Below are 10,566 nucleotides of genomic sequence, written 5' to 3'. Positions count from 1 at the left end.
GCTAGGAGCTGAGCCCGAAATAGCGGCCTCCAGATAAGGCAGTACGACTCAGCGCTTCCGGGGAGCGGAAGGGGGAGGTCCGATCCCCTGTCTCCTGGTCCCCCGCATCCTCTGCTTCTCCTCCATTCTTCGTCCCTGACCATTATCTACCTCCCCCTTCCCTATCCTAATCTTCACTCCTAGCCCTGCCGCCCCCTCCCCGAGTCCTCAACCTACTCTTCCCGAAGTCCTGTCCCTATTCTCCCTCCCCAGCCACAGCACGAATCTTGCGCCTCTCTGAATCCGCCCCCCCTTCCAGTTCTCAGCTCCACTTCTATGGGGGGGGGAGGATGGGGAGGTCACAGGAAGTCACACCAGACCAGCAAGCAGAGGGCTGGGGATGAGGCTCTGACTTCTTGCTTAGTTTCTACAGTGGATTGAGTGGGCTTAGTTCTGGGTCTTAGCCAGTTTCAGGGCTCATACTGTGCCCAGGATCAGGGATTCAGGCCTGGGCCAGGGTTGGGGCTCAGACTGGGGTCAGACGCAGGTCTGCTGTCACCAAGGTTGGGGTCACCAGAGTCAGGGCTCAGCCTGGCACCCACTGTTTAGTTCAACAAACCCAATTCTACTATGATTCTTCCCTCTCTTGCAAGTCAGTGATGGGACACGACAGCTCCAGGCAGTGGGAACAGCCAGGAACCCTGCTCCCTCTGGGCCTAGGTCTCCCCCTTGCACTTGGATCTTCTAGGGCACCTTCCCACTCTGATATCCTGTGACTCTTTCAGTGCCCACTCCAAGAATCAGCCTCAAGGGTCTTATACCGCATTCACCTGAGATTCAAAGTCTGCATCCTTCTAGTCTCTGAAATATCACAGGACAGAAACTGCCCTGACCTGTGTGAACCCAGGGAGCACAGTGTAGTAGACAGATGTTGCTTCGGTGAAAATTCAGGCAGAACTCTTTGGCTGTGAATGGAAGGCAGCCTCAAGTGGTGTCCCTGTCCCTAGTGGACACCAAGCTTTAGCCAGGTGTCCAACTGTTATGTTGTCTGGATGGGACTCGACTGCCAGGCAAAGGGACTGAGCTGGAGGATCCTTTAAGGCAAGAAGAATCATGTAGTTGGATGAAAGAATTAGGAGGCTGGAAAAGTCAGCAAGGACCAGACAGAAATGGGCCCCATGGGCCATGGTGAGGAGCCTGGACACACACTGAGGAGCTCCCCCAAGGGCACTGGGGAGCCATGGCAGGTTCTGAGCAGGGGAGGGACAGAGGAAGGTTTTAAGACCTTTCTGACTGCTTCCTTGAGGTAGACTGAGGAAGGGAGGGGGAAAGGAGGGGCCTGGACCTAGGTAGGAGTGGGAGGAGGGGAAAGAGGAGGAGAGAACAGATTTGAAAGTCAGTGAAGGGCTCCCCTGGTGGTGCAGTGGTTAAGAATCTGCCTGCCAATGCAGGGGACAGGGGTTCGAGCCCTGATCTGGGAAGATCCCACGCTTTGCAGAGCAAGTAATCTCTTGTGCTACAACTACTGGAGCCTGTGCTCCCCCAAAAGAGAAGCCAGTGCAATGAGAAGCCCGTGCACTGGAACGGGGAGCAGCCCCTGCTCATCTCAAGTAGAGAGAGCTGGTGTGCAGCAATGAAGACCCAAGGCAGCCAAAAATTAATTAATTAAATTTTTTAAAAATTGGGGGAACATGTATTGGCAAATACAAGAGTATACCTTGACAAAGTAAATTCTCTTCCTTCCTCTGATCCCCACTTCTCACTGTTAACTATTTCTTGTGTACCTTGGCCAGTAGGATTCATTGAGCTCTCACGATGACCCCAGCCTGTGCTAAGCCCGTCACAGAAATGACCTTGCTCAAATCACTCACCACCCAGTGTGTTGGCCAGGCACCATTGCTATACCCATTTTAGAGAAGTGAAGCCTGAGGCTTAGAGAAATGCAGGGATGTGTCCTATCAAGGGCCTGGCTTTGAAGGTTTTTCAAAATTGAAGGTATGGGAGCAGGTGAGATCAGAGAGGAAAAAGTCCAAAGGGCCAGAGCCCAGGGAACTGGAGGGGAGTGGCAGGGAGTTCAAGGGGGCTGCCTGGAGGAGGAGTGAGGAGAGCTAGGAAGGTACCTTCCAGAGCCTTCTGATGAAGGGCTTAGGTGGAAGTAAGTCACTCCATTTGGGAGGCTGAGCTACCCCTGGCAGCAGGGCAGAACCCTCTCCTCAGGCCCCAGAGGTGTTCATAGGAAGAGACTGAGGCTGCTTGATGACATCTCAGGGACACGGTGATAGCACAGCCGGCTGTTATGACGTCTGAGTGATTCGCCACCTGCCTGTTATGACCAGCATCTCTAGTCATGCCCCATGGGGGGGATGAGGATGGGAGGAAGTGACAGGCCACAGGGGGTGGGGGTGACAGGGATGCAGTCATTTAGAGACCAGGGACTCAGCAGCTGAGAGATGTGTTCTGCCCCCTGCACTAGGGAAAGTTGGGTGAGAGGATCCACGTTTTGGTGTTCTGTTTAGTGAAGAAGGTCTAGTTTCAACAACGTTTGGCTGGGATGGAGTAGGTCTGGGCTCAGAATCAGGGGTTAGCCCAGAGGCTGCTGAGATCAGGGACATCTGTTTTGTTTGCTGCTGGGTCCCCATCACCTAGGACACAACTGGCACACAGTAGGGGCTCAATACATCTTTGTTGAATGACTGAATCAAATGAAAGGGGTCAGCACTCTCTGGGACTCAGTTTACCTTTTCGCCTAACAGCCATCAGGCCACCTCAGCCAATGGCGTTGCTAGGGATACCCCTCCCCACCTAGGGTCTCAGATCTCAGTCCTCGCTCTCGAGTGGGGTGGGGGTGAGCAAAAAAAGGAGTTCGTGCCTCTGATGGACTCCGCCCAAGTGTGATGTCACAAGCCGCTCTGGGATCCCGACCCGTGCCGCTCCCTTGGGATGGGGCGTGGAGAGGAACCCGGGAGTCCTAACTTCCGCCGCTCCCCGGGGCCTGGCACTGTTACATAACCCCCCCGACGTCGCGTCCCCAGGGATGTCGCCGGACGTCCTGGCCAGGCTGGGGACAATGGGCGGGGAGAGGCCCTCCCGCCAGGAGCCTGGAAGTGGCAAGGGCACCCTCTCCTCTGATTCACCCTTCTTTCCGGCCCGTTTAAGCCTCCTCCTCCTCAAGAATCCCTATCTCCCCCAAACTCTCTACCCTCACATCTTGTCCTCCCTAAATTTCACCTCTTTCCCCGAGCCTGGAAATAGGTCCTCTACCCAAACTCCCTGCCCTCACACCAGTCCCCTGTGATTTCTGAATCCCCTAAACGTCCAGTTTCCCACGCCCTCCTTCACTCACCCATCCGCGGGCCCCTCTCCCGGGTCCCTCAAACTAGCCCCCACTTCCTACCCCACCACCGCCTTCCCAATCTCCTCCCTTGGCTCCCCCAAACTTCCCCCATCATCTGTCTCCCCCAAACCCCTTCCCACCTCCCTCAAACCGACCCCGAATACTCTTTCTCGTCCCTAATGCCAGCCCTCTCTTGTTTCCCCGAAACTGCCCCAGTATCTCTACTTCATTCCCGCCAAATCGGGTCCCCCATACCCTCCCGGCTCCAGACAGCCGCCGGGTCCCCCGGCTCCAGGCCCCCGGCCGCCCGCGCCCTTCGCCGGCCCGCTCCCAGGCCCGTCTCCGGTTCCCAGGCCGCCCTCCCGCGGTGGCCTAGAGACCCAGTTTGCAGCGGCAAAACATTGGTCTCCGGGCAACAAGCCCCGCCCGCCCCAGGGCGGCCCGCTGCGAGCCCAGCCGCGCCGAGGCCGAGACTGCGCGCGGAGGCGGGGCGGGCTCACAGGGCAGCGGCCTTCGCCTCCGGAGGCCCCCAGGGCGCAGAAACCCGGGGAGATGGCAACGCGGAAGTAGAGATTCAGGGCCCCGGAGCCAGAAAACCTCGAGAAATTCGTGGAGACTGAAGCCACAGGGAGCTGTCTGGGGCGCAGTGATAAAGAGACCGCGCGACAAAGCAAACAAGGACCGGGCCCCGAAATAAACTCGGGGATGGCGAGGCTAAACACAGACACCCCACGGGTCCGCAGGGACGCCCCTGAAGGCAGGATAATCTGCCTCAGATCGTCTGGGCCATTGCGCTTCTGTCTCAGGGGCCTCCCTCTCTGACCCTCAGTTTCCGTATTTGTAAAATGGGTAGCGCCCAGCACAGAGGGCTGTCGTGACAATAGGGCTGTCGTAAGGATTCAGTGAATTCACCGACCTGGAGCTCGTGGCACACTCCTGGCACATCCCATCCGTCATTCATTCGTTCAACAGATATTTATCGAGCACCCATTATGTGCCCTGCACTGTGGTAAGTGCTGGGAATTCAACAGAGCAAAACAAAGATCCCTGTCCTCGTGGGAGCTTCCACTTTGGGAATGGGGAAGGAGGTGATGGACGATATACAAGCACAAATTAGCACATTACGTAACACACTGGAAAGTGGTCATTGCTGGGGAGGTGGAGAGGGAGGGAGGGTTGGGGCAGCCGTTTTAAATAGGGTGGTCAGAGAAGGCCGACCTGAGAAGGTGATGTTTGAGCAAAGACTGGAGGTTGGTGAGAGAGGAGCCTGCAGATATCCCGGCCAAGAACGTGCCAGTCAGAGGGAGAAGCAGGTGCAAAGGCCTTAAGGTGGGAACATGCCTGGTGTGTTGGATTAACAGCCGGAGGCCCATGTGGTTGGAGCAGAGAAAGCAAGGAGAGAGGGAGTGGCAGAGACACGGGGCCTGTGGGCCATGGTGAGCGCTTTGGTTTTTATTCTGAGTGAGTTAGGAGCCATGGGAAGGTTTTGAGCAAAAGAGGGACATGGACTGATTTTGATTTAAATAGCATCCCTCTGGCTGTATGTGGGGAATAGACTTTGGGAGGCCAGAGTGGAGGCAGGGAGACCAGTGAGGATCCCCAGGCAATCGTCCAGGCAAGAGGTGATGGTGACTTGGAAGGTGCAGCAGGGATCAGATTCTGGAGGTGTTTGAACATAGAGCTGTAGAATTTGCTGACAGGCACATTCATGGCAAGCCCTCAATAGATGGCATTAGTTACCATGATGTTAGGGGGTGCTCACAAAATCTTCATAGAAGTCCTTATCATCCCCATTTTACAGATGCAGAAACTGAGGCCCCAGGAGGTCACTCAACTTGCCCAAGGACTCAGCTCAGTCTGGCTCCAAAGATGGTACCCCTCTATTAGGTTGGCTATTCCCAAATCCAAAACACCCTCAGAGTCTGGAACTATACCTAAACTTATCCATGTGGGCCCCAGGACCCCTGGAGCTATATCCTCGTCAACCACACCCAGTGGGCGTAGAAAGTGGTGGCCTGATGGAGAATGCTGCCTGACTGGTGTTCCGGTTGTCAGGTAGTCACCCATGCTGGCCTGGAACACTTGCTTAAAGGCAGGCATGTACATGTAGAGAGGGTACACCCAGAACCTCCCAGGCCAGCATCCGCTTCCCGCACTCAGTCCCAGCACTGGACCCAGGCACACCCCAGTGCTGCCTGCAGTGACCTGTTTGATACAGTCACACACTCACAGGCAGATAGGTACGTGGCCCTCCCCCGTGGAGGTACCTTTTCAGGTGATGTGCAGCAAACGCAATTTCTGGCTTTATCTCTTTGTGTTTCCATATCTCTTGGTCTCTTTCTCTCTCTCTCTCTCTCTTTCTGTCTTGCTATCTTTGTCTCTCTCTGTCCCCACCCTGACCCCCAGATCTGTCTCTCTCTGACTCCTCACACTCAGGACCCTCTACCTGCAGGGGAAATCACTCTTGTCCCTGGCCACATGTCTCCGCAGAACCTCACCTATTATGTGACATCAGAACCTGGCATCAGCCAACAAGGACCTACTATATAGCAGAGAAAACTATACTCAATATTTTGTGACAATCTATAAGAGAAAAGAATCTGAAAAAAATATATATATATATAAACTGAATCACTTTGCTGTACACCTGAAACTAACACAACCTTGTAAATCAACTATACTTCAATTTAAAAAAACATTAAAAAAAAAAACTGGCATCGGGACACATGTGTGGAGGCCTCAGGTCAGCTGCTCAGAATTACTCAGGCAGGATCTCACACGTCATAATCTCTGCCACTTCTTTCTCTGAGATTCCGACCCACAGCTTTTGGGTGTGGGACTGGGGCAATCCACTTTTATCAAGCTCCCCAGGTGATGGGGACTTGCACTGGCTACTCCATCTAATTTTGCACAAAGGGAAGAGCAGAGGTCCAGAGAGCAGAGGAACCATCCCAGCACCCCACAGCACTCAGCTGTGAGGGGCTTGGAGCCGTCCAGAATCGATGGGAACAAGTTTGGGAGTTAAATTAAATAATAAAAGAGAATCACAAAGACACAGAGGCAGACCCAGAAATGGATAAAGACTCAGAGAAAGGGGAGTGGGAGGGGGGCAGAAATCCAGAAAGGGACTCAGGGGAACAGAGACACAGAGTGACAGAAATGCACAGAGATGGTGCAACAGAGACAGAGAGACAGGGGTCAGAAAGATGCAGAGAGAAATTGGAGGCATATTAAGAGACAGAGACTGAGAGACAGACAGTCATTTCGGGGGATAGAGAGACCCCAAGAGGGGCACGTTTTCAACAGTATACATGTGGCCCACATTTTAGAGGCTCTACTTCTTAGAAGCAACCAGTGCCATAGTTTGGCAATTGCAGGCTTACCAAGCCAGGTTCCCTCCCTAGGCCCTACATGTAGGATGCACATTAAACACGTTTATATAACCTGCCCTCTGTGCAGAATCTAGGAGCTTTACATAACATAGCCCCATGAGTCATGCTGCAGACGTGGGGCAGTGACCTGACACGCCCAATGAGAGGGGACCCCTCACCCAGGACTGTTACTTGGAAGTGACTCTGTGAGAAGTGAGAGATCATAGGTTTCACTGAGGAGGAAGTAGAGGGTCAGAGAGGGCAAGGCACTTGCTCTGGGGTCACACAGCCAGGGTCCAGTAGGACAAGAATTCCAACCTCATCTGCCTGATTCCATTGCCTTTGCGCCCCAAGACACCAAGAAAGGCAATGACTGCCAATGCCCTGTGATGTGCTCCTTTACAGGCTGGAGGAAATAATAAACATATCGGTAATAATATGACAGCCCCCGCGTATTAACCACGCCGTGCTGCAGTAAGTACTTTACAAACACCGTATCATTTACTCCAAACCCCAGTGAAGAAGGGACAGAACCCAGTTGTTAAATAACATAATTATACTTGTTATGTACGGAGCACTTACTACGTACTAAGTGCTTAACAGGATTTCATACAGTCACAATTCTGGAGGCGGGTGATGTTTTCACTCCCAATTCAGGAAGGAAAGAGGCTCAGAAAAAGGAAGTTACAGGTCAAGGTCACAGAGTGGGTATTTGAACCCAGGTCTCTCTATCGGTTTATTTCTGCCACCTACTGCCCCGTGGACGTGCGTGCCCACAAGTGCGCCTATGCACATGTGCAATCAACCTAACATCTTACACTAACATCTCAAAAACTTTAGTCCAAATAGCAACAGCTCCTGCCTCGTATTCTTCCTCTACTCCAAGAGGGCATAACCCGGTCTCCAATCCCCTAAACCTCCCCGACACCTGGGGAGCAACCCTCCCCTCTCCCAGCAGCGCCTCAGTCCCGCGACGCGGTCCGAGCTGGATCCAGTAAAGTGTTCCTGGCCCTTTAAGAGAAGGAACAGTCGGCCGGCGTTGCCCGGCAGCGCCACGGCGGTTGCCAGGCAACGTCAACAAACGACACGGCCACTGTCTCCGCACACCCCCCTCCCCCCGCCCGCGCAGACGCGGTGACGCGACGGGCTGTGGAACGCCGTCGCTTAGCAACGTGAAGGCTGTTTGTCCCGGGCCTGGCCGCGCGGCCGCACAGGGCGCAACCAGGACCAGCCAGGGCGGACAGACTGGCCGGCCGGGAGCCTGGTGGTGGGGGGTGGGGGGGCGCTGCGGTGATGGGAGCGGGGGAGAACCAGGTCCCCAAATTGCCGGTTTCCCTTTAGACAGCCGCCGTCTGCTTGTCACCCGCTCCTCCTGTCTGACCTGGGACCGCCTCCGCTGGGTATCTGTCCGTCTGCGCCCCCTCGTCCCAGGCATGTCTGTCTGTCCAGCATCTCCTGCGCCGTGGCTGTCTCATATTCCCCCAAACAATAACAACTGAAATAGATCCAAGCACTCTTCTCTGGCCTGCTGCTTTTGCCTCTGACTCCTGGGTTTCCGGGTGCACTGTTCCGTTTGGGGTCCCAACCAGTGGAGACAGGCACAGTGAACAACCTGTGCGCGCCCATACACACTCAGAGCCACAGCGCGAGAGCTCCCTCCCGTTCCTTTCCCCGCTCCCCTCGGGTTTTCTTTTCTTGCGTGTCTTTCTGGAGGCTCTTTCATCAGACAAGCAGCCCGAGGTCCTTCCATCCCGTGTCCAGGAAGCTGTCCACAGCTGGAAGGTTTTAATAGCTCATCCCCAACACACACCCCCGACACCCCCCATTCAGTAGCTTCATGTGACCAGGGCTGGGGCGAATGTCCAAGGAGAGAGAAGAAATTGGGTGTGTGACTGTGAATGGCTGTGACTGTTGGTGAGTGATTCTGTCGGTGACAATGTGTCTACCTGGGATTTCCTGTGTGAGAGCATGCTCAGGAAGGCTTTCTTCGTGTGTGAGAGCAACTGCTGGACTGAGTGAGTGGTTTCCCCAGTTTGCATTTGTGTATCTGGATGTATGGGTATTTGAACCCTGCTGACTTGTGTTCATGTATATGTTCGCGTGTGTGTACTTGTGAGAGTCTTTTTGTGTGGTTATACATGAAACAATGTGTGTGTAGGTACCTATGGATGTGTACGGTTTTGCCTCTAGCTTGCATTTCTGGCTGTGTGTGTATGTGTGTAGTTCTGGATCTCAACGTACAGTCATCTGTGTGTAACTACGCAGGTAACTGTTTGTCAGCCAGTTGTCTCTCACAGTTCTTTCCACAGTGTTTATCACAATTTTTCATTATATATTTGTTTGTTTACTGTCTCCCCAACTGGGCTGCGTGCCCCATGAGGGCAGGGCCCAGGGCTATTGTGGTCACCACTGGGTCCCCAGCACTGCCCTGCACACAGTAGGTGCTCAGTAATTATTTGTTGAGCAAATGAATCAGTGACTCATGTGTGTCCATGTCAAGTGCACACATTTGTGTAACTGTGTGAATGGTTCTGTGCTTCTGGGTGGCAGTCTCCTGTGTGTGCCTTCCAGCTTTGTAGCTGCATCTGGCTGTGTAGCTCTAATTTTCAGCACCCACCACACTGTGTGAAATATAGGAGAGCTTCAGTCAATATTTGTGGACTTGAACTGTATTAGCATTAGGACCTCTGTGTACCTCAGGTTTCTCATCTGTAAAATGGGAATAATAATTGTGCTCACTCATGGGACTGCTGTGGGGAGTAAATGAGTTCACGTAGGGAACATTTGGAAAGTGCTCGGCGCAGAATAAATGTTTACAAAATACCACACTTGATTGTCAGCAGTATTACTACTTCCTCTCTGTGTGCCCCTGTATGCATGTGTCCAGAATCCGAGCTACAGACTCAGGCGTGGTTCTGAGCTAGTGGGTACCAAAATACCTCTGTGTGTCAGTTTCCTTCCTACAAAATGGCAACAGGCCTCCTCCGGGGTGGCTGTGACCAAATGAAGCTGTGTCTCTAAGTCTTGACCCTGGTGTAAGGACCTAGGGAGCGCTCAGTGTCTGCAAGGCCAATCATGATCATCACTGTGAAGCTCAGGTTCTGGGGAAGGCAGTGGAGGGGCAGAGTTTGGGGAAAGTAGAGGTTCAAATCATTCAATGGGACTGGGAATGAGTAAAGTCCAAGAGGGAAGAAAAGGCTGCAGCAGGCTGGTTGAAGGTCAGAATCCTGAAAGGACTTCCCTCAAGGGACGGTTTGGGGGCTAAGGATTAAAAGTAACTGGAACTGTTTGGAGAGCTGCCTGGAGGAACAGAAACCAGCCTGAGTCTTGCAGGCTGGTGGAATTTCGGGAGGGGGTAACAATAGCAATAATATGGGGCTTTGTGAGGAATTTCTGTCTTGTTCTCAGCTCTGTCTCTGTTGCCTAGAGAGCCTGACACAGGGGAGGTGCTGAGAACATGTGTTTGAATGGCTGATTAAATGAATGAATGAATTTCATCCTACAATAACCTGTGAGTTCTGGTCTCCAGGGGAGGTGAGGAGGTCCTGGTGGGCTGCCACCAGGTGGGCCCCTAGCCTCTGAGATTTGCCTGGTGCCTGTCCCCAAACCCGCTGTTCCCACAGCTCACGGGTGTGGAGGGTGTGGAGGGCGTGGAGGAGGCCGGGAAGGGAGGGTCAGGCTGCTGGCTGCCGGCCCTGGAGAGCTGCCCAGAGTGTCTGCAGGAGGGAGAGGGTAGCTCCGGCGCCTGAGTCACCTCGGAGAAACCCCGGCCGCATACCTGGCCGCTGACATCACCGGCCAGGGCACCCCCCAGTGGCCCAGACAAGCCGACTGAATCACAGGTGGAATTCAGCCACCCCGGGCGGCGCGGGCACGTGGCCC

The sequence above is a fragment of the Neophocaena asiaeorientalis genome, unplaced genomic scaffold (genome assembly GCF_003031525.2).
Source record: "Neophocaena asiaeorientalis asiaeorientalis breed wild unplaced genomic scaffold, Neophocaena_asiaeorientalis_V1.1 scaffold629, whole genome shotgun sequence".
Lineage (NCBI taxonomy): Eukaryota > Metazoa > Chordata > Mammalia > Artiodactyla > Phocoenidae > Neophocaena > Neophocaena asiaeorientalis.
This window is presented reverse-complemented; position numbering follows the sequence as displayed.